This window comes from Oryctolagus cuniculus, chromosome 4 (genome assembly GCF_051225735.1).
Source record: "Oryctolagus cuniculus isolate XC-2025 breed Fujian yellow rabbit chromosome 4, ASM5122573v1, whole genome shotgun sequence".
NCBI lineage: Eukaryota > Metazoa > Chordata > Mammalia > Lagomorpha > Leporidae > Oryctolagus > Oryctolagus cuniculus.
In genome coordinates, this window is record NC_142870.1 from 79,861,133 (window position 1) to 79,885,759 (window position 24,627).

A 24,627-nucleotide genomic window follows, 5' to 3' on the forward strand; every position below is an offset into this window, starting at 1 on the left:
AGCTGTGTTGTTCTCTGGAAACTTGAAGCTGCCCCATCCTGGAACGTCAGCTCGCTCAAAGATTTGGGGGAGGTCTTTTTCTATTAGAACCAAAGTGCCCACATTGCCAACTGTGAGTAGATTTTATGAATAAATAGAGGATTTCAAAGAACCCCTAAGTGCCTGCAGGCTGCAGCAGGCCACACCCCAGGGCCCAGCCCACAGACTGTGTGTTCTTGCTCCGCAGCCCTGTGCGATGGCAATGCTGGGAGAAGCACTGGCCCACCCCAACCCTACTGTTTCATAGGAAGGAAGCCTGGGATCCATATGAGTGAAATGATCACGAACCTCAGTATCTATGATCATTTTAAAAAATAACTCATTTACCCCATGCTTATGGGGGGCTGGGGACCGTACTGTGAGTTTTACCTAAGTTCACTTTAATCGGCAAAGCAACTCTATAAATAGGTAGTATTTTCATTCTAGAGACAAAGGAAGACGCAGGAGCAACACCACCCAGGTCTCAAAGCTAATGAGGAACAGCTACCTGTTATCAGCTGGATTTGACCCCACACACAGTCATGTTGACAGAGGTGTTCCGAGTGGGAGGAGGTGGGAGGGACCTGAGTCCAAGACCCTGGCTCTGCCACGGGATTGCTCAGAGAACTCAAGGAGGCAGGGGGCTCATTGTCTCAGGACACAGATGAGAGGACGGAGGCCAAGAGAGAAGGGACCGGCTAAAGGCCAGAGCAGCCAAATATCAAGGACAGGGCCTGGTAGCAGTGAGGTGCTGGGAAAGTGTCCCGACCTCTGGGGGTCAGAAAATTTTCACGTCGCTCCTGCACGCACTAATATGCAATCTGAGGTGCACACCTTGCCACCCTCCTGGTGAGCTCAAGCACCTGGAAGCCACCCACCCTTTGCTCTGCAGACGGCAGCTCAGATAAACCCTGATCACCCTCTCACCAGTGAGCAGGGTGGCAGGTGCCAAGGGAACTCATGCGACAGTCCCAGTGGCTTCTGCTTTTGAGATCAGCTTGCCAGGCTGCTGGTGACATGTTCTGCCTCACACACCAGGAAGCACAATGGACACACAGTGGCCTGAGGCACAGCCATGGGCACCCGGCACACGCACACCTCTCAGCAAGGAAGCTCCAGTTCATTAGTTCACGTCTACAGGAATCTTCCAGATCTTGATTTATTAGGCCACTGATGTCTGTCTTAAAGGTCTCCTCCCAGACTGACAGCAGCACATTGAGAAGATGGGGCTCTCTGCTGACTGCCCACAACTGTGCACATGGTTGTGTGCCCACTGATCACCGGAGCCAATCAGACCAGGGGGCTCAGGTTTGTGCTCTCAGCATAGCAGGGAGGACTAGGGCCACACACCTGCCACTGTGGACACACCCACGAGGCCTACCGGGAGTATAAATAAGGTGCAAAGTCAGAGAGTGGCGGACACTTCCTCCTCCCAACCCACAATGAAAATGCTGCAGGAACAACCAAGACCACCCACTTCCTCCTACCCTGGCCCTCTCCACCCCGTCCCTGCTTCTCTCTCAATGGAAGTGGCCACTCTCTGGGTAGAGTTCAACACACTGCTCCCTGAGGGTGTCAGAGGGGCAGGGCAGCCTCAGGCCCAGAGCCAGAGTTTGCTGAGCCTGGGGCTCTCTGGGCCCCAGTGTCAGGTGTGGGTGGGCCCAGTGCTCAGAGATCAGCCCTCTCTGAATACTAGGAACCGAGGACATGATGCCAGCTCCAGGCACTGAGTGAGCACTCATACGCCTGCTGCATCAGCATAGACTGTGCCATTTGGGGCCTTGGGGCCAAGCTCTGCCCCAGTCAGCAGGGAGGGAGGGACACAGCCCTGGAGACTGAAGGGCCCAGGAGTTAGAGAAATCAGGGAAAGCTGATGTGGGGAGCAGCATGCAGGCCTGCACTCCTCTCTTGGTCCCGAGGAGGCCCCTGCACATCAGGACCCCTCCCTCAGCCTGATGGAGAAGAGGTAGGTTTGAAAATACAAAAAGGGGGTTCATTGCCACCTGCCTATTTCCTCCCCAGCTCAGCCCAGTCCAGGCCTTCACTGCTCCCCATCACTCACTCCTGGCTACTTGGCAGGTGCTGGAGTCTCTTTCTAGCCTCAGCTCTGTAAATGCAAGGTGCCTCTACCTCGTGCTCTGAGCCTGGCCCTGGCTCTCCCCGGAGCAGCCAACTAGGGATGCTCCTTCTGTGTCTCCTGGACAGAGATGCCCTCCCCAGGCTTGGGAACCCAGGACACTGCCCTCCTGATCCTCTGTGCTAAGGTGAGCCCACTCGAGCCCCAGCCGGGGTGCCTGTCAGACTTCCACTGTCTTCATGTGACCCTCGACGCTGCTCGTTGAGGCCCTCATGCTCCACGCCCACCTGACTCCTCCCAAGGGCACCCCCAGTTCCGGCCTCTCGGCAGGGCTCTCGGTGATGCTTCCAAGAGCACCCTGTTCTTATCACCGGCAGCACTGGGCGTCACTGGCAACCAACACAACTTCTCCTTTAACCATCTCACTTTCCACCAGTCATGTCTATTTCTTCCTCTCCAGACTTCACGGAAGACAGAGACGAGGCCAACTTGTGCGTCTGCCCTTCTCCAGTCCCCAGACCTCTTCCAGAGTGAGGCTGGGAGAAAAGAGGGCCCCAGGGCCCAGAACAGTGGGAGCAAAATAAAGTAGCTGGGGATGAGCATTGGTACAACGACTCAGTTTCCACTTAGGACGCTCACAGCTCAGGTCAGAGTGCCAGGATTCAAGTCTCCACCCTGCCCCAAGTTCCAGCTCCCTGCTGATGTGCACCCTTGGAGGGCAGCAGTGATAGCTCAAGTACTTGGGTCCCTGCTGCTCACATAGGAGACTCAGATGGAATTCCTACCTCCCGGCTTTGGCCTGACCCAGTCCTGACTGTTGTAGGCATTTGGAGAATGAACCAGCAGATGGAAGTTCTCTCTGTCTGCCTTTCAAGTAATAAAAATTAAATAAGCTAAAAATCCAATGTGGCCACTGGTCTGTCCACAAGCCCTGAAACCCTTTACGTTTTCCTACTTCTGCACCCTGCTGGGCTCCCTCTGCTAATACAAGAGCAGTAACATTCATTCATTCATTCATTTATTCATATTTAGTATCCAGCCTAGAGGGCAGCATGGCCCCAGCCTTACTGGGTGTGCAATGTGGTATCATCCCAGCCATGACTTGGTACAGGACTGGAGAGGGGTGCATTGTTGCCATTCCTGCAAAGCTTAGCTGCTGCACTCCTAGCTGTCAAAACACTTTCTCTTGGGCAGGTTAGATAAAGCTTTTCCCCAGCAGACCTCCAGGCCACCAGCGAGGCACCTCTAGGTGGGGCTGATGAGGCCAACAAAGGAATCCTCAGTGCACCTGTCCATATTGTTTTTCTATAAAAGTACATCTATTAAATTAACAATGCACTAGTTACTAGCCTCCATTTCTAAAGTTACAAAATAGAATGCTGTTGCTTGGAGCTTTTATCATCAATGCTTAAAGAATCTGTTTTTAATCCATCTCTGGCTTGTTGAAGATTGATTTTTATTTATTTATTTATTTATTTATTTATTTTTTTTACAGGCAGAGTGGACAGTGAGAGAGAGAGACAGAGAGAAAGGTCTTCCTTTGCTGTTGGTTCACCCTCCAATGGCCGCCACAGCCGGCGCACTGTGGCCAGTGCACCACGCTGATCCGATGGCAGGAGCCAGGTACTTATCCTGGTCTCCCATGGGGTGCAGGACCCAAGAACCTGGGCCATCCTCCACTGCACTCCCGGGCCACAGCAGAGAGCTGGCCTGGAAGAGGGGCAACCGGGACAGAATCCGGCACCCCGACCAGGACTAGAACCTGGTGTGCCGGTGCCGCTAGGCGGAGGATTAGCCTATTGAGCCGCGGCGCCGGCCTTGATTGATTTTTAAAAGGTGTAGTTACAGAGAGAGAGGGAATGAGGAGAGAGAGAGAGAGAGAGAGAGAGAGAGAGAGAGAGAGAGAGAGATTTTTCATCCACTGGTTCACTCCCCAAATGGCCTCAATAGCTGGGACTGGGCTAAGCAGAAGCCAGGAGCCCGGACCTCCACCCAGGTCCCCTGTGGAGGTGACAGGGTCCAGCACTTAAGCCATCATCTGCCGCTTCCCAGGTGCATTAGCAGGGAGTTGGACCAGAAGTATGGAGTAGGTAGGACTCAGTCCTGTGCTTTGATATGGGATGCAGGTATTCCAAATGGAGGCTCAACCTGCTGTGCAACACCAGCCTCCTGCACACCTGTTTTTTTGTTTGTTTGTATGTTTATTTTTTTGTCTTCACCAACAGAGTACTGTCAGAGAAAGCAGTCACTAGAGAGGCTTCTCAGAGTCCAGAATCCAAAGGGGGTCTTCTGAAGAACACCTGCCCTTGACTCTGCTCCCTTCACATCTATCAGTCAGGGCTGAGTTCCACCTCCTTGCAGGCCTCGTCCCTTCCTGTTTTCAGGCCCAAGGAAGCAGAAGTCTGGCCTCAGCAAAGACTCAGGGATGCTCTCCCTGACCTTCACAGGCTCCTGTCGATCCTACATACAGCCAGGCCTCCAAGCAGCACACTCCTGAGTGTGGCAATGCTTTCCCCCTTATCTCTCTCTCTCCCTCTTTCTCTCTCTCTCTCTTTTGACAGGCAGAGTTAGAAAGTGATAGAGAGACAGAGAGAAAGGTCTTCCTTTTTCTGTTGGTTCATCACCCCAAGTGGACGCTACAGCCGGCATGTTGCAGCTGGCACGCTGCGCTGACCCGAAGCCAGGAGCCAGGTGTTTCCTCCTGGTCTCCCAGGCGGGTGCAGGGCCCAAGCACTTGGGCCATGCTCCACTGCACTCCCGGGCCACAGCAGAGAGCTGGCCTGGAAGAGGAGCAGCCGGGACAGAATCCAGTGCCCCGACGGGGACTAGAACCCGGGGTGCCAGCCCTGCAGGCGGAGGATTAGCCTAGTGAGCCGCAGTGCCAGCACTCCCCACCCTTATTTCTTAACTAAGATTGAAAATGGAGAAGGTGATGCTCAAGTACCTGGTTCTGGCCACCCATGTGGGAGACCTGGACTGCGTTCTGGGATGGTGACTTCAGCCTGGCCTAGCCCTGCTGATGTAGGAAGTTGGGTGGTGAACCAACAAAAGGAGAATCGGTCTCTCTGCCTTTCAAATAGATTTCTTTTTACAGATATTTAGAAATTTATTTGAAAGGCAGAGTTATGGGGGGGGAGGGAGGGAGGGAGGGGGAGAGAGAGAGAGAGAGAGAATGAATCTTCCATCCACTGGTTCACTTGCCAAATGGCTGCAATGGCCAGGGATGTGCATAGCCAAAGCCAAGAGCCCAGAGCTTCTTCCATGTCTCTCACGTGGGTAGCAGGGCCCCAAGCATTTGGGCTATCCTCTGCTGCTTTCCCAGGTATGTAGCAGGGAGCTGGATCAGAAGTAGAACAGCCAGATCTCAAACCTGGGCCCATATGGGATGCTGGCATTGCAAGCGGATGCTTAACCTGCTATGCCATGACACCAGCTCCCAAATAGATCTTTTAAAAAGCCAAAATAGTATCCAGGTGCCAGAAGGTAATTTTTTGCTAAAGTCCAAGGAAAGCTGAAGACAGTTTGCCCCAACACTCACCACATGTTCCCCTCAACCAAACAGCCACGAAATGTCCACAAAGAATCTAGACAGGTCTTTACTGCGGCAATCTCTGCAGCTTTAATCAGTGTGTTGATGTGCACAGTCAGATGCATCTGTGTAGCTTCTCCACTGAGCTGAGACTGCAAAGAGATGCTGCCTCCCCTCTCCCAGCCCTCCCAAGTTGCCCAAGCAGACCCTTCCTCCGAGGGCACAGAGGGAGGAGGCCTCCTCCACAATCCCATCTCATTGTTCTTGCAAGCTGAACATAGGCTTGGCTCCCAGACTGGATTGCTGCTAGCCAACTTGGTTCCCCACTCAGTATCAGGGCTCTCTGCCTTGACAGAGCCAACATAACAGAAGACAGACACCAAGAGGTAGGCAGAGCCAGCTGAGCCAAGCCCCCAGCTGCCACCATCAGTGACACTGGCATCCCATATGACTACGAGTTCAAGTCCTGCAGGCCCCACTTCTGATCCAGCTCCCTGATAATTCACCTGGGAAAGCAGTGGAGGATGGCCCAAGTGCTTGGGCCCCTGCACTCATGTGGGAGACCCAAATTGCAGCCTGACCTAGCTTCAGCTGTTGTGGCCATTTGGGGGAGGAACGAGTGGATGAAAGATCTCTCTCTCACTTCCTTTCTTTCTGTAACTCTGCCTTTCAAATAAATAAATCTTTTTAAAAGATGATCAGTTTATAGTATTTGGGAAACTATGCATCTGATAAAGGGTTAATATCCAGGATATATAGGGAACTCAAGAAACTCAACAACAATAAAACAAACAATCCAGTTAAGAAATGAGCAAAGAACACGAACAGGCATTTTTCAAGGGATGAAATACAAATGGCCAACAGACACATGGGAAGATGCTCAAGATCACCAGCCATCAAGGAAATTCAAATAAAAACCACAATGAGGTTTCATCTCACCCCAATTAAAATGACTATCATCCAAAAATCAAAAAATAACAAATGCTGGCAAGGATGTAGGGAAAAGAGTACCCTAATACACTGCTAGTGTGACGGTAAACTAGCACAACCATTATAGAAAACAGTATGGAGATTCCTAAGACATCAGAAAATACATTTACCATGTGACCCAGACATCCCACTCCTGGGAATTTACCTAAAGGAAATGAAATCAGCATATGAAAAAGTTATCTGTACCCCCATGTTTATAGCAGCTTAAATCACAATAGCTAAGATATGGAATCAACCCAGATGTCCACACACTTATGACTGGATGGAATCACAAGGGAATACTACTCAGCCATAAAAAGAAGGAAATCCCATCTTTTGCAACAGCATGGATACAACTGGAAACCATTATGCTTAGTAAAATAAGCCAGTCCCCAAAAGACAAATATCATGTTTTCCCTGATTTGTGGTAACTAATATACAGAATACAAAAATAGTAATGTGTATGAACAAAATTGACATTTTGAAACTTGATTATTGTTTACAGTCCTTGTATATACTCTTGAGGAACAGTGGTTTTTCTACTTATTACTTGTTGACTTCCTTATTTAGAGGAGGATTAAGCTTGAGATTACAAAGTAAATTGAAAATACGCTACCATAAAAATTAGACAAAAAATAAGAAAAGAAGGTGGAGGGAGAGTGGGAGTGAGGGAAGGGAGGTGGGGTGGAAAGTATCATTATGCTCCTAAAACTGTACATATGAAATATGTGAAATTTGTTCCCTTTATATGAATTTTTAAAAGTAAAAAATAAAACAAAAAGGTGATCAGGTTCTGTGATTTGAACTGATTTTCCATGATTTTTCAAGAAGTCTTCCAGGGAGAAATGCACAGGAGTGGCAAATCATTCACTCTCACTGCTTCTGCTCATTGGAAACTTGGATGCCCACATGCTGCATCTGTGGGCTAGCGGAGGAAGCAAGTGGAAAAGGAGTTCCTGGGCCAGACAGAAACGTGGATTCCAGCCCCAGGCTGCGGTGGCTTGGGAAGGAACACACTGATCAGGAAGCAGAGCTAGATCCATCCACTACACCTGGGCCACCTCGCCACCAGGCCTCCTGCACACTCCCTAAGCACGAGAGGCAACCTCCTTTTGAATCATTCGGGCGTCCACATAAAATACCCAGACCAGGACTCTGGAGCATGAAGAGGTGCCATGAATATTTACTCGGGGAACAGGACGTAAGGACGGCCACCTAACCACATCCATGGCCTCTGTGACAGTCTGAACATTGCCCCAAAAGTTCATGTGCTGGAGACCGGCTCCCCCCATCATTTGTTACAGGTATTTGAAGGAGGGGCCTTTCTGAAGTAATCAGGGTTACACGAGGTCATGAGGGTAGGGCCCTGCTGACAGCATGAGTGGTTTTTTTTTTTTTTTTTTTTGGCCAGGCAGAGTTAGACAGTGAGAGAGAGAGAGAGAGAGAGAGAGAGAGAGAGAGAGAGAGGTCTTCTTTCTGTTGGTTCACCCCCCACAAATGGCCGCTACGGCTGGTGTGCTGCACCGATCCAAAGCCAGGAGCCAGGTGCTTCCTCCTGGACTCCCATGCGGGTGCAGGGCCCAAGGATTTGGGCCATCCTCCACTGCCTTCCCGGGCCACAGCAGAGAGCTGGACTGGAAGAGGAGCAGCTGGGACAGAATCTGGCGCCCCGACTGGGACTAGAACCCGGGATGCCGGCACCACAGGCGGAGGATTAGCCAAGTGAGCCAGGGCACTGGCCCATGAGTGGCTTTTTAAGAAGAGGAAGAGCAACCTGGGCTGGTATCCTTGCCCTCTCCCCACGTGATGCCCCCACTGTGCGACAGTGCAGCAATGGGACCCTCACCAGATGCTGAGCAGGTGCCATCGTGAGTTGTACTCTTTGACTTCCCAGCCTCCAGAACCATGAGCCACATCAACCTCTGTTCTTTATAAATGACCCAGTCTGTGGTGTCCAGTCCCGGTCAGACAGCAGGCTAAGATGGTCTCCCCAAGTCCAGACACAAGACATGCCTTCAAAGATCTCTTCCCTTGCCACCCTCGCCGTATCCCAAGCACACTCATGCTCCCCATGCCCTCAGTCCAGGAAACTTACTGCACACATTGGGCTGGTTGTGGTCCCATAAATGCTTAGTTCCTTTCCTACACACTGTCCTGCTTGCTGACTCTCACAGGAATTTTGGACTCATCCCAGTTGCCTTGTTCCCTCCTCTCTTGTTGTTGTTCATAAAGAAATATCCATGGAAAGTTTGGTTGTGAGAATTAAATTACTTTTTTCCCCAATGTAAACACCACAATTTTCTGCATATATTTTTCCAGTCTTTTTTCTATATATGTACTTTTAAAAAACAAAAAATATATATGTGTGTATGTAGATATATATACACATTCATAATCACTGCCTTCATTTCTCATGCTTTTCTTCAAGTAAATCACTATCTTGTCCCCAGATACAGAGCACTCTTCATAAATCCTCTTTTTAATGATTGCAGAATATTACACAAGCAGATAAACTCTGACTGACTGGATCCTGCTCCTGTTACTCATCACTTCAGTTGTTTCCAGCTTCATTAAGAAAAACAGCACTGCAAGTCATGGTTTCCTGGACACAGCTTTTCTGCTAGTCTAGATTATTTCCACAATATCTATTTCAAGAATTTTAATTACTGAGTTGAAGTGCATGAAATGTTGATGGCTCTTGAATCTGTATCCTCTTGATTGCTGTCAACCTGCTTGGTGCTGACTTTCTTCAGCCTTAGTCTGAACTTGATCTCCTTGATCTGGTGCCAGGGCTTGAAAACAGACCCGTCCAGAGATGCCCACATGGTCTGGAGGGAGGTGTACTTAGATAATCCAGCCAGGTTAGGCAAGGCCTGGGAAGTGAGGCAAGTGTTGTAGACAGGAAAGAATCCAAACTCCAAGGAGTTGAGAAGTTCAAGACAATGTTGTTATCAAGCACAGCATGAGGCCTCTGCCCTCCCCTGTGTAATTCAGCCAGCAGAGGCAACTCAGGAATTCTGTTCACAGTTCTTCCCACCCAGCCAAATTCTGCTCTGACCCCAGTGCCCTTTCCAGCAGGATCTCTGAGCTGCTGAAGCCGTACCTGTGACGGGTTCACATGCACCTATCCACGACAAGGTCCCCACCTCTCCATGGCAGAATAAGAAAATGCCTACGCCAGCCTGGGGTGAATCCCCTGGACTCTGGGACCTTTCCTGCCTCCTCAAGCTCTCCTCTTAGAAAACAAGATTAAAAAAAAAGAAAAAAGGAAAAAAAAAAGAATGGGGGCCAGTGCTGTGGCATAGCAGGTAAAGCCACCGCCTGCAGTGCCAGCATCCCATATGGATGCCGGTTCAAGTCTTGGCTTCCACTTCTAATCCAGCTCTCTGCTATGGCCTGGGAAAGCAGTAGAAGATGGTGCAAGCCCTTGGACCCCTGAACCCCCATGAGAAGACCTGGAGGAAGCTCCTGGCTCCTGGTTTCAGATTGGCTGGTGTGGCCAATTGGGTAGTAAATCAGCATATGGAAAACCTCTCTCTCTCTCACTCTCTCTCTCTCTCTGCCTCTCCTTCTCTCTGTGTAACTCTGACTTTCAAATAAATAAATAATTTTTTTTTTCAAAAAAAGAAAAAGAAAACAACATTAACTGCTCAGCCTCTGTAGATGCACATTGCTAAATGCATGAGGCTATGCTAAGTGCATGATTCCAGCAACCTGACATTCCAGAGAGGGCAAAACTATGGAGATGGTAGAAAGATCAGTGGTTTCCAAAGGTTAAAGTGGCAGGGAGGGAGGGATGACTTGGCAGAGCCCAGAGAATTGTTGGGGCAGTGGCACTACAAGGGGAGATGCTTATATCACTATGTATTCATCCAAACCCATAGACTGTCCAATCCCAAGAGTGACCCCTGATGTAGACTGTGGACTTTGGGTGGTAACAATTTGTCAGTCCACTTAGCAAAGGCACAGCACTAATGAGGGATGCTAATCATGGAGAAAATGCTATGTGCTAGGGAAAAGGGGGTATATGGAATTCTCTGTGGTTTCTGTTAAATTCTTTCATAAACCTAAAACTGCCTTAAAATAAAATCAGAAAAGAAAATAGAGGGCAACACAGGGAGTTTTTCATGCAGCTCAAGGCAGTTAGTGTCCTTCATACTTCTTTGGAATCAATGTATCCTTAGATTATTTGTAAAAATGTCAATGTTTTTGCTCATTAAAGCTTGTTCATTCACTACCATTATTTTAGAGCTTACTACCTTCCAGGCACTAATCTAGTCCCTGGGGACAAAGCCATGCATGAGACGCACAGGATGTCCCTGCTCAGCCCAGCTCACGTGCTAGGGGTGGAGGCTGTGGCTCCCCAGCTGAGGTGCCGTGGGCAGGACTCTGGTTTGTGCACCTGGATCATCATGGCAGAGCACACCACACATAGTCAGTTCTCAATATACATTTGCTGAAGACAGGGCTTCCCAAAGACACCAACACTCACCACAGGGAGAGTGGGAGCACACAACAGTGGGCACCGATGGCATCTAACTGACAGTATGCCATCTGAACATAGGCTATGTTTGCGTATGTATGCATGAGAGTACTTAAAGAGTTTAAGAAAATGAAATTAAAAGATTAGTTTACATTGGTGCAAAAAAAGGAAATCCATGCATAGCTTTTTCGCAATATGCATTTTCCATTAGCTTTCTAAAGATGAATGTATGCATGGATTTCAACACTTTTTGCATCAAAATAAATTTAACTTTTGATTCTGTTTTCCAGGAAAGTTTTGACATCTCCTTGTGTGTCAGGTGTGTGTATGCGTACATGCATGGTGTGAAGTGAGGGTTGAGGTCAGCAGCTCTGGCACGCACTGACCTCCAATCCCAGCCCTGCTATGGCGCTTTCAGTAAATTCTTTAATCTCCCGCAGCTGGCATTCTTACTTGTAGGCTAGGGAGGATTAGCCAATTTCCATGACTGTAACAAAATGCTGAAGTTGTGCACCGATGAAGAAAAGAAGTTCACTTAGCCCACAGCGTCAGGAGCTGAAAATCCAACCAGCATGATGCTGGCTCTGGTGAGGGCCTCATGGTGGACAGCACCGCAGCAGCAGGAGAGATCAAGCCACAAGACAGGAAGCCAGAAAGCAGGCAGGCATCAGGAGGCCCCATCTCTTAGCAGCACCACACTGAGTACCAAGCTTCCCATATGTGAGTCCTTGAGGGACGCACTTACACCACATCCAAACCACAGCAGATGGTGATAGCGTTTGCCTCATGAGGATGTGAGGACTGACACCCTCAGCACAGTGCGTGCTCGCTGGCAGCCCTCCTTAGATGTGACCTGGGGATAGCAATGACAACAGTATCAATTGGCTGCTGAATAAACCATCTGTTGAATGACTGCATCAGCATTAAACCAGATGAAAAGGCTCATGGCATAAGGCTGGGGAACCCTTTTTCTTCCAAGGGCCATTTGGATATGGATAACATCATTCGTGGGCCACACAAGATGATCAACTTAAAAATCAGCCTGCTATAGATGTATTGAATTTTTTAAAAGATTTGTTTATTTATTTGAAAGTCAGAGTTACACAGAGAGAGGAGAGGCAGAGAGAGAGAGAGAGAGAGAGAGAGAGAGAGAGGTCTTCCATCTGATGGCTCACTCCCCAATTGGCTGCAATGGCCAGAACTGGGCTGATATGAAGCCAGGAGCCAGGAGCTTCTTCCGGGTCTCCCACGTGGGTGCAGGGGCCCAAGGACTTGGGTCATCTTCTACTGCTTGCTCATGCCATAGAAGAGAGCTGGACAGGAAGTGGAGCAGCCAGGTCTCGAACCGGCACCCATATGGGATGCCGGTGCTTCAGGCCAGGGCATTAACCCACTGCACCACAGCGCCGGCCCCAGTGTATTGAATTTTGAGTCCAACCTGCGGTTGCCTTGGCAGGACCAGGCCCAGTAATTTCATGGGCCTCACATGGCCTGCATGCCGGACATTCCCCACCCCTGGTAGAGAATCAAACTGAATTTGAAAGATGCATTTGACTGGCCAGAATCATTAAGGATGTAACAGGAAAATTTTCATTTGTTCATAAAGAAGGGGGAAAAAAAGAGACTTCCTGTTGTTTTCCATGGATGCCACTGATAGGCACATGCAAGAACTCAACGGGAGATGGCCGGGCAGAGTCAGGGGCGCAGAACTGGGGGCTACACACACGGTTCAGGGACGGTCCTGAAGGATGGGGGCTCCACAGGTGGATCCTTTCTGGTGCCCCCTGGAGTGCTCTGGAATTTAAGAAGTCTGGGGGAGGGAGGGGGTGCGAGGGGCAGGGAGGAGCCGACCGGCGGCCATGAGCAGCAGAAAGACCGAGGCCCAAGTTCCAAGAGGCTGCTCTGGGCGCTGAGACGTGAACGGAATGCTGGACAGATTTACTATCGGTGGCACAGAGAAAGTAAGGTCAGCAGACTGGATGATTAAGCCTGCTTGGCTCCCTTCCTCACTCTCTCACTTTCTGCAGGGATGTAGAGAGGAAAAGGAGATGGGTCCAAAAAAGCACAAATGCCTCAGAGCTGTGAGTGTATTTTCAGCTACTGCTGACGCGTGGGATAGCACAGACATTACTTCAGGATCAGATCCCGACCGTGCCCTTCGCTCTGGGCTAGGCTTCACGCTCTAGAACCCTTTGAAGATAGTGTGATTCTTTCCCAGATGTGCATGGGCCAATGAAGAGCACATCTGAGGAGTCATTGGCTTCTGAGAGAGGACATTTCTGGCCAAGTGGAACAGATGTTATTCAACCAGCAGACACCCCTCCTCCTTGTCACCGTCTCCCCAAATTCCTGTCTCTACCAGTCTGGGCTTCCTCCTTGAACCTGCATCTGGTGCAGAGCTGCTAGGCTCAGGATTGGAGCTGCCCAAGACCAGGGGAGTTTCCATGGGGCCACAGCCAGGTCATTACAGACAGTGCTGGACCCAACCACCTGTTCTCACTTGCTTCTTAAAGCTTGTGCTGTTTTCCCAGGAAAGAATGAATCACAGAGCCACAGAAAGGAGGGTGCTTCGGAAGGTTCATAGAACCTGTGTATCATGAAAAACAAAAACAAAAACAAAAAATGATGCATAGATTTCACAAGGTTTTTTGCATCAAAATAGACATATTTTAATTTGATTTTCCATGAATTTTTTAAAAATATTTTATTTATTTATTTTGAGAGGTAGAGTTACAGACAGAGGAAGAGACAGGTCTTCCATCTGCTGGTTCACTCCCCAAATGGCTGCAATGGCCAGAGGTGGGCTGATCTGAAGCCAGGAGCCAGAAGCTTCTTCTGGATCTCTCATGTAGGTGCAAGGGCCCAAGCACTTGTGCCATCCTCCACTGCTCTCCCAGGCCATAGCAGAGAACTGGATTGGAAGAGGAGCAGCTGGGACTAGAACCAGCGCCCATATGGGATACCAGCACCACAGACGGAGGATTAACCTACTGCACCACAGTGCTGGCCCCTGCTCTGCCTTTCAAAGAAATAAATTGTAAAGATAAATAATGCTTGGCTCCATTATTTACTGTGGTCTTGTTTCCTCGGCACCATTTGATAAAGTTGGTGTGAGAATTAGTCATGAGGAACTCTTAGAACTGTGTGTGGCACCTGGTAAGAATCTCATTAAGTGTTAGCTGTTTTACAGTGTAGCACAGAACAAGTCTGTAATACACACACACACACACACACACACACTCCTTTTGGATATTCCAGTTCCATTACTCACCTGATTCCTTCATTGATAAAGCAACAAGAGAACCACCAATGGTCAAGACTGCTTTAGAGTTTGATGAGGCAAAGAATGAAACGTCAGGGTTCAGTGCACGACAAGGAGGCTGTAAACATTAGTTTCTTCCCCTTTCTAGTGATGCAACCACCAGGAGACCATTCTGCATGGATCTCCTACAGTTCTGTACATCTTGCAAGCAGAGACACTGCCTGCCTTTGCTCCAGATTCTCTTTTCCAGCATATTGGCAGAGTACACAGCCTTGGAAGAGAGAGAGTCTCCTCCAGATAGAGCAAAGTTCAGGGGTGCTCACTGTCCACTGAAAAAGATTCAAGTTCCCTAAGTGTGGGATTTCTTTTCCCTGTGTGTACAGGCATCACTTGGCCCTGTCTGCATCAACCCATGGGAGTTGGAGCTCAAAGAACCAGCACAAGAAAATGCTGATAGGGGCCAAGGTTGGGGGGTTGTGGATATGGGTGCCAGTTTGTGCCTCAGCTGCTCCATTTCTGATCCAGCTCTCTGCTAATGACCTGGAAAAAGCAACAGAAGATGCCCCAAGTGTTTGGGCTCCTGCTACCCATGTGGGAGACCCAGATGAAGCTCCTGGCTCCTGGCTTTGGCTTGGTCCATGCTGGCCGTTGTGGCTATCTGGGGAGTCAACCAGCAGATAGAAGATCTCTCTGTCTCTGACTGTGTAATTATGACTTTCAAAATAAATAGATAAATATTTATAAACAATACAACAAAAAGAAAATGCTGATACTCTGGTTATGGTCATTGCTGTGAATCATAAAGTCCTTTATCTCTGACCTGCAATTCTCACCTTCTGCTAGTGTCTATGAAACGGTGGTGGGATCGACACTGTGGCATAACAGGTAAAGCTGCCACCTGCAGGGCTGGCATCCTATATGGACACTGGTTCAAGTCCCAGGTGCTCCACTTCTGATTAGCTCTCTGCTATGGCCTGGGAAAGCAGTATAAGATGGCCCAAGTCCTTGGCCCCCTGCATCTGCATGGGAGACCCAGAAGAGGCTCTTGGCTCCTGGTTTCCAATCGGCACAGCCCCAGCCATTGCGGCCACTTGGGAAGTGAGCCAGCAGATGGAAGTCTCTCTCTCTCTCTCTCCCTGCCTCTGCCTCTCTGTAACTCTGCCTTTCAAATCAATCAATCAATCAATCTTTAAAAAAAAAAAAGTTAACCATGGCAGGTTAACTCCTTAGCTGGCAAATAGCTGAAATTTCAGACCCTTCAGAATTATTAATGACAGCTTACAGAAAAGACAGGGGCAAAATAAACTCCCTCCTCCCTAGTCTTTATTTTAAGATACCATCAACCCTGTCACATGCTGTCCATGTTTAGTTGCTATAAAAAATTCTAAGTCAAGGACTTTCTCCTTATCTATGCATGTTAGTTTTCTTCTTCTTGATTTTAATCTAAAGTTCCATTCATTTGATGCCCTTGTGAAACCTTTTTTTGGGGGCACCTTTTGAATTTGAAGGTCCCCCTTTTAAGTTCCCTTACCTGAGATGAGAAACCACTGTCCCTCTTTCCATCCCACTCATTCCCCCACAGACCAGGTAGATGCTCCTCTAAATCTAGATCCTTATCCACAGTATCAGATGCCAGGTTTGCATTGCATAAAACTCACGGTAAGCTCACGACTTCTTTTGCTCTGTGGGCAAGAGACCAGCAAGTTCTGCCAACATCCTAGAGTGAGCGTCACTCCTCAGCCTTCACTGAGAGCACTGGGCAGCCTGCTCAAGCTAAGCCCCACTTCCCAGGACGCGAAGACAAAGACACAGCCATTGCAGGCAGGCAGAAGAGGGAGAGTGACAGCCATGTCCTTCCAGGAACTCAGGCCTGGAACTCCCAACGCTGCAAGCCGAGCTCTAAGAACACAGCTGCGTAGTGGGATAGGGAAGCCAAATACTGCCAGACTCACGGGGGAATGCAGTTGAGGATAACGACAGGAAATGCCCAGTACAAGTTCCACTCACCCTGGGCCACTCGGGGGGAAGCTGGGAGATGCAGCCATTGGTGACTCTGTACCTTCCTTAGCAATCGTGAATTCATGGGACATGATCGTCACCCTTGCTTCCTGAGACCACGGACACTGTCACCCACTTTTAGACCAAGGATTCATGTGAATGGTGGACTCCAGCTTGCAGATAGATACTGGCTATTCAGCTAACTGACCAGTGATTTTTTTTCATGGTTTTCTTCCTTGGCTATTTTCTTGCATTCTATAATTACCCTCCCTCCCCACTACATAATTGGGCACATCTAGGTCTCAGCATCTGGTATTAAATTATAACTTATGATTCTTTTTAAAAATAAATAAGCCAGGAAAGCCCTTGAACTATAGTGCTATTATTCATCTTTTCAATATTTGTGGCTTTATTTTTAGATTTTACTGTCTAATGATTTCTCACAATACTGTTAAGCAGGCAGGGCATCCCGACCTCAACATCTGCTCATAAGTTACTTGCAGAACTGCAGCATAGTTTTCTTTCTTTTGAAAAATAATTAGTCTGTGAAGGCTTTAAAGGACAGCAAATGAATAAAAGCAGCTTTAGTCTTGACATAGTTTAGCAGTAAGGGGAGACTGTATCAGGCCCCCTGAGTGAGGAGTGTCTGGAAAAGTTCAGTAACTGGGATCCAAAGAAAGCTCGTGGGGACAGGCTGGTGGCCTGTGAGCCTGTCACCAGTTTAAACTCCGCAAGGCCAGGGGCCCGCCCTCATCCCACAGTCAGGGTCTCCTTGGTGTGGTGGAGGGCTCTCAGCTGTGAGTGCTTCCTCCCCCAAGGTGGCCTTCCAGCTGCTCAAAGCTCTTACAAATGCCCCGGCCACAAATGATACCTCTGCTGTCCTGCAATATTAGGGGTCATGTGGTTTAAGTACCTCCACGTAAGAGACAAGACAGGATCCTACTTTAGCCCAGTCTCCTGGTAGCCAGAAAACCTATCTCTGTCACTGTTTAAATTAACTAGTTTGCCCAGTCCTTAGTGAGTCCAAGGCCTTTCCACCACAGATCCTGCCCGCCATGGAGAAGAGCCAGACCCTTGGGCTGTGTGCTCCCCTGGACTAGGGGGAGGCCAGGGCTGTCCCCACACAACCCCAGGATTCCTCTCCAGACACAGGTCCTGTTGGGACTCTGCACCTTGTCAGGAGCTGAGCTGGGGGTCCTGAGTGACACTTGCAAGGGACACCTGGAGGAGCTGCTCTGCCTGCTTCTGCCACCACAGGGCTTACCACACAGTTTGTGGAGAAGGAAGGTAGCAGTGCTGACCACCATCCCAGAACATACAACCCCGAACATCACAATTCCAAATAATGAAACCCTGAAACACCAAAACCTCTGAAATCTAAAATCCCCGAAGTCACAATGCTGAAAGATTAAAATCTAAAATATTGAAGGCCTTGAAGACAAAATCCCAACAGCCCCAATTCCCATGGAAACCAAAAAGACTACAGAAGAGAGGTAGAAAACTGAATTCTGGAGAAGGGACTGGTCACATGATACAGTAACAAGGAAAATGTAAAAATGTGCCATTTGTCTGCACAGGCTCTCCTTCTAGCCAACAAAATTCCAGGAGCTTTATATGAATTAAAGCCACGTTTGCCTGAAGAAGCCAGCAAAGTCACTGACTGGCTGGAAAATATTTATGTGTGCAGAGGGATAAGAAGACACTTGTGTCATTTCTGCCAGACCTGAGTCCTGTATATGATCGCGTTGAACTGGAGCCCTGTGTAACCAAGCAACACAGAACGGAACACTTAGCAGGGAATGCTCACGGAGGTGCACGTGGAATCACAGATGGCTTTCAAAGCAATCAGCACCACGTAGAAAATGAATGTGAATGTACTGAGGAGGGCCATGCCCTGAAAGATCAAAACACAGCTGTTCATTGCGATTCAAAATATAGTTAGTGATCACAACAACACGGACCTTGGCCAGCTCTCTATGCAACTATCAACAATGTATTCCTGTCATACAGATCCATTTATTTATTTATCCATGTATTTATTTCTTTGAGAAGGTGGCAGGGGCAGGACAGAGAGAGAGAGAGAGAGAGAGTCTTCCACCTGCTGTTTCACAGGCAGATGACTGCAGTGTCTGGGGCTAGGCTGCAGCCAAAACCAGGAGAACCAAGAACTCAATTCAGGTCTCTTTGTGAGTAGCACGGGTCCTACTACTTGTTGCCTTTCAGAGTCTGCTTTGGCAGGAAGAATAAGGAGCTGGATCCAAGAATCAAACCCAGGTATTCTGTTAAGGAATGCAGGTATCTTAACCACTAGGCTAAACACCTGCTCCCTGTCATACCCTATCCTATGTTGCATTTTCCTTTTCCTGTGTGTACTTTCTTGTTTTAGCTTTTCTCCCAAAATATTTTAAATTGCCAGCATTATTTTTCAAAACACTTTTATGCCATGTTTTTCATCTTAACATTATTTCCAATCTGAGAGGTGTGTAAATTGTATAAGGACTTTTGAGGAGCTCTAATTCATTTCATGTACTTTTGGCAAACTTGACTCATTGAAAGCGCATTACCCCAGTGCTGGCTTTTGCATGTAAGCACTGTGTACCTGTATACAAAGTGGAAGCATCCTCAGTAATTTAAGAGAGGTCTCATTTGTACATCTGAACTTAATAGAAGAGAAAATTTCTCAAGATCTTGGCTCTGTGGGACCGTGCATTGTCAGAAGTGACCAAGCAAGGCTCTTGCCTGGCCTGTGAGTGGCCCCTTAGCCCTCACAGACTCCAAGGGACCCATAGCGGAAGGCAGGACGATGGCCCCAGGGGCTCCTCACCCACACAGGGAAAGCAGTGGGTGATTCTGGCAGCCCCGTTTGCCACTAGGTCCTAACAACTGGACTTGCAGCCCTTTGTCATTTGCATACTTCTTTTCCTCACTGCACATGTGCCCTCACAGGCAGAAGGCTGGTGATAAAGCAGTGCTCTGGCACAGTCCACCCCCCAGCACCGGGGGGCGCCCCCTTCACGCTGATTTTAGCTCAAGCAAACCTGCCTTTCACATAAAAAATGGACTTGCATTCATTTTTCCACCCTTTGATCATACCTCTGCTGCTTCCTGGTGTCAAAACGCCTTAAGGCTTTTCTTCAAAGGCAGCCGTGCTCACACACGCTGTGTTCTTCTCTGTGGCCCAGCTGCCCCCAGATCCCGGCTCTAAGCCCCCACCTCAGCCACGCGTGCTACATTTTCCTCCAGGCAGTCATAGGACACTGCCATATCCTTTTATCAGCCACTGTAGAGCCCAACTTCACAGTCCCTTTTGAAAAATTCCTTTAATGGTACAGGATTTATTTCCTTAACAAAAGAGCAGAACTTTCGGAGTCAGTTTTGTCTTTCAGGGTAGCCTAGGAAGCAGTTCCCCCAGGTCAATGAGGCGGCCACAGCTCAAAGCAGGTTTACAACCATGGGGAAACCCTAGCAGGTTTACAACCATGGGGAAACCCTGGCATTTCTCTATGAATCACAGCACGTGCTCCCTTTGACCAGCTCCTGCCTCTCCCCCTCCCACACCCTTTCACACGCTCTGCTTTGCCCAGCCAGCCTCCTTTGTGGTGACAGGGAAGAGCCCCCCAGGTTGATGCTGGCCGAGGACCCCTGAAGTACTCGTGACGGTGATGACGGTGACATCCCGGGTGGCACTAGGAAGCTACCTTCTTCACTAGTGAGAGCATCAGAAAGCAGTGGAAATATCCTCCCAGACCCCGCCAAATCATGCCTTTGAAATCCCAACAGGTGTTTGAGAATATTGACGGTCATATTCCTGCCCAAAGAAAGCACCATCTTTGGCAGCCTGTTACTGCCCAGGACTCCTCACTGAACGGAAGGAAGAGGAACACACCTGCAAGGCAGTGCCTGCAGCAGCTCTTGGTCAAGACTGGAACAGCTCAGCCCCACAGAGCAGCCAGAATGAAGGGCCCCAGGTAACAGAGTTCTACCTGTGCTCCAACCCCAACGATGTCTGCTTGCTAAGAAACGTTGGAGTCAAAGGAGAAATCTCGATGAACCACAGTTCTCATAGCAGCCTCCTGGAGTGGCCGGAGGAGGCAGTTCTGGGCCCATTTGGAGGGACGGAGTACCATGATCTGGAGTGTGACAGAGGTCCTAGCAGAGGCCAGGACTCCCAGCAGGTTCCCAGTCTTGTTTCCTGACTGGTTCCAATGATGGTTCCCACCTCTTCATCAGTTTGAGAATTCTGACCCTCAGAGCCAAGGTCAGCAGATAGTGCTAAACCATGTTGCTGCCACCCTCACCTGCCCAGGCAGGTGGCCAGATGCAGTCTGACCTTGGTCTCTCCCAGGTGTCCAGGACAATGCACAGTTCCCCTCCCTGCAGCCTCCCCAGGGTGGACAGAGGAGGAGTGGCCAACAGCCCGATTTAAACTCTTGCTCACTCACCAATGTCTTCGCAGCTGTTTGTTGTGGCAACTGGGCTGGGAGGACCAGAGAGACTTCCTGAAGTCTGCTCCCCTGGGAGCTCAGGGAGCCTTCGGGGGTGCAGTGGGGGTTTCTGAAGTTGTGCTGAGTTGCAGCAGAGCAGCGGGAGCCACCTGGGTGGGAAGGAGGACAGGAAAGCAGAATCAGAGGCAGACATACAAAAGGGATGTGGCAATGGCAGGGAGGAGCACATCACTCCCAGGACGGGCCCCATGGAAACAGGGGACTTCCTAAAGGTGACAATAGGCGGCTTTTACTCCTGCATGAAGGTTCCGGGGATAGAGTTCATGGAGGGAGATTACAAGGAGAACACGCAACAGGTGCATTCCTCCTCCACACAGGACAGACAAGGGACTGTGCCGGGTGGTGCCAGATTAGGTTTCAGGGTCAGGGGAGAGACTGGCGATGAGGAGGGAGGAAGGACGTGGGAGCTGCCTCCCTGCAGGTGAAAGGCAGTGCAGGTAGCCGTCTGTTGCAGCCTTCTGGAGGGAGCTGGTCCCTGACTTTGCTGACATGGCAGAGGAAGAAAGAATGGCAGGCAGGAAGGAAAAAGCTCCACTCTGGAAGAGGGCTGTGCTCAGAGGTGAGCGACCCCCACCCTCGCTGTCCCCAGGCAGCTCATGGGGTCTTCCCACTCAGGCAGGCCCAGGCTCTGAAGCTCCCCCCTTGCTTCCCTCAGAAACCTACTTTCCTCTGGAGACACCTCTCACCCCTTGAGAGAGAAACAAATGCCTATAGGAAGGAGTAAACTCATGTTTTCAAAGGCACCGATGATTTACTTCTGAGTCTTTTATGGCTGCCCTTCTGGGTGGGTCAATCTGTGAAGGGTGGCTTACAAACCCAAGGGAAGTTGGACTTGCACAGTGGCCTTTGGGATGATGTGTGTGCTGTGTCGCATCCAAAATTCACATGCAGCTTCCCTCCCAGTGCAGCAGTATTGGAGGTGGAGCCGTCAGGACGTGACCAAATCAGAGCCCTTGGGCATGGGGTCAGAAACCTTACGAGAAGGCTGAAGGGAACCAGCAAGGCTGTCTTTTGCCCTTCTGCCTTCTGCTACATGAGGGTGCAGGAATAAGGCCCCATCTTGGAGGCAGACAGCAGCCCTCACTGGACACCAGATCTGCAGGCGCCTTGATCTGGGACTTTGCAGCTTCCAGAACTCTGAGAACTCAATGTGTCTGATTTACAAGTCACTCAGCCTCGGGTCTTTTGTCATAGCAGCACTAAGGAAGCATTTCAGCACAGTGACTTCCAGACAGAAAGGTCCTTATACAATCCCTGAACAAATCACCAGGAGGCACGGGCATTTAGTCTGGTGGTTAAGATGCCCGGATCCTACACTGGAATACATGAGTTTGATTCCTGGCTCTGGCTTCTGACTCCAGCATTCCTGCCAGTGCAGATCCTGGGAGGCAGTAGTGAGGGCCAAAGTAATTGGGTACCTGCCACCCATGTAGAATTGAATTTTGTTGCTGGCTTCCAGCTTCTACCTGGCCCAGCCCTGGCTGTTGTATTTAGGGAGTGAACCAACAAATGGGAAGCTCTCTCTCTCTCTCTCTCTCTCTCTCTCTCTCTCTCTTTCTCTCTCTGTCTCTCAAACAAATACACAAGAAATTTAAATCACAGGACACCTAGGGGGTGAAAGCCTTTGGTCTAGGATGGTCTCCCTGACCCCAACACGCACAGTTTGAGGTTACAGGAAATGGGAGTGTCTGGGCTCTCAGGAGGGATGGGAGGCGAAGGATTCCCCCCACTCTCCAGCCCCAGGCCAGATGCTCTTTTCCACCAGGACAGGGTGGGGTATGGGGTAGGGGGCAGAATCCACTTGCTACAAGACCAAGTGGGAGCTGAAGCAGAATGGTGGAACAGCTTCTGCAGGCTTCATGGGCTCAGCCAGTCCCAGTGGGACTTCTGTTGACCTCCAAGAGAAAGGTCAAGCCTGACCAAGCTGCTGCCACTCTCCTTGCAGATTCTCCACCCCTGTGAGGGCTCAGTGGGTACCTGTCGCCTCTTAGTTGTCTGACCTTGATCCCATGTCCAGCACGAGCACACTGGCACTTCATCCTCACCAGCCAGAGGAACCTCCTGGGTGGCTGCTTCCCACCCCCATGCCTGCCACCTGCTCTGTGCCCATGCCAGGCCCCAGGGCACGTGGCCACTCCCATCCCTTGGCCCAGTTGATGAGGCCACTCCTGGCTGTTAATCACTTCACAGCTCAACTGCACCACAGACACTATATCCTGCTTCTCAAAGGACCTGAAGTCAGTCACTCACAAGAAAACACAAAATAAAGCCACTGATTATTCAAAAATTGAGACTGTATAAATGCTGATAACCTATGCAAAAATGCTTTGCTAAGCTAATTTTGCAACCCTCTGAAGCATTCCATCTGAGCTCCCTGACACTTGAGGTAAACAAAGAACCAGGACAGGTCACAGGATTCTCCTTGTAGCGTGAGGACACGAAGCTGCTCCATTGGGAGACACAGCCCTCCAGTGTCGACCTCCAAAAGACCTCCACACAGGAGACTGAATCGCATGACTGACCCCACACAGATGTCTCCTAACATTCACCGCTCAGTCCCTTTTTAATACCAACATTTGACTCAAGCAAGGAAGATGTTAAAACATGACGGGATTTCTGCAGGGATATAAAGCAATGGTTTGGGCGGGGTTCTGGTAGTTTAACACGAGTCTCAGTGGTCCTCAGTGGAAAGTTGCACCACCCTCACCACTCACCCTGGGAAGGGGGCAGAGGCAGGCAGGGAGGGCAAGGCTGGAGGGGGAACTGGGATGTGCGGTGGGATAACTGATTGTCACAATAATTTAAAGAGGAAGACAAGGAGGCTGAATGCCCTGCATTAAACAGAACGCTCATTATAAAGAATTATCAGGCCTAACAGGCGAATAAGGGCCCTACAGAGAAACAGTGGAGGAGGAGCCTGTGATGAGCATGACTCCCAGTGCCCCCTCTTAAATATCAGCTAAGCCTTCACCAGGCAGGGAGTTGACTGTGGTGGCCACAAGAATGTCTGCTCTGGGAAGGCACAGGAAGAAGGTACCAGATTCCTATGTGCGTGCTCTGCAGGTGGTAAGGTGCCTACCATCTTGTGAGCAGGAAGGGGCTTACTGGCTGGACAGAGAGCTGAATGAGGGTGGGGTGCAGGCATGCCTGGTGGAAAGGAGTGCCTCTATCCTGAAGTTTATTTCTCTAGATGCTAAGTGAAGCCACAGCTGGCACCCCAAAACTGCATGTCAACTCATCACGGGAAAAACTATTTTAGTCGAGGACAGTGTTTCTCAAAGTGTGGTCCCCAATGAGTATTGCTTGGGAACCTGTTGGAAACAAATTCTTGGGTCCTAGCTAGACCTACAGAATCAGAAACTGGTGGTGGGACAGAGCAAGCTGTGTGTCAACAGCCCTCCAGATGCCTGATGCATACTCAGGCCTGGGAATCACTGGTCTAGAGAATCTGGGGCAGCTCAGTATAGCCATTGGTCACAGGAGAGGTGTTGGAAAAGGTGCCTTGGCCCAGGCAGAGTTCTCCATGAGGGTGTGAGAGGGGTGGCAGGGTCAGAGAGGGGCTCAAGATACCTGTTGCAGGTAAATGGTCAGAGGTAGAGGCCCTGAAGAGGGAAGACCCAAGTGGTGAGAAACAGGTGTGAAGTGCAATCCCTCTGGGGCCAATCTAAGTTTCATATTTGATAAACTCACCTGGAAGAATTTTGCTTTTACTTAAATTGCAATTCTCTCTTGAGTAGCCAACACATGTATACAGTTCAAAATGGAAAAGAGAAAAAGCAGTATGTG

General features: G+C 49.5%; 1 protein-coding gene across 5 annotated transcripts in view; it reads right to left on the bottom strand.

The window, feature by feature from the left end:
- Positions 1 to 20,906, bottom strand: part of MYLK (myosin light chain kinase) — a 214,543-nt gene extending 193,637 nt beyond the window's left edge. For all 5 annotated transcript variants that reach the window (XM_089331824.1, XM_089331821.1, XM_089331823.1 and 2 more), the window contains exon 1: positions 20,779 to 20,906. The gene's annotated coding sequence lies outside the window, so the exon portion shown is untranslated. The remainder of the gene's footprint in view (positions 1 to 20,778) is intronic.
- Between the last annotated feature and the right edge of the window lie 3,721 nt (positions 20,907 to 24,627).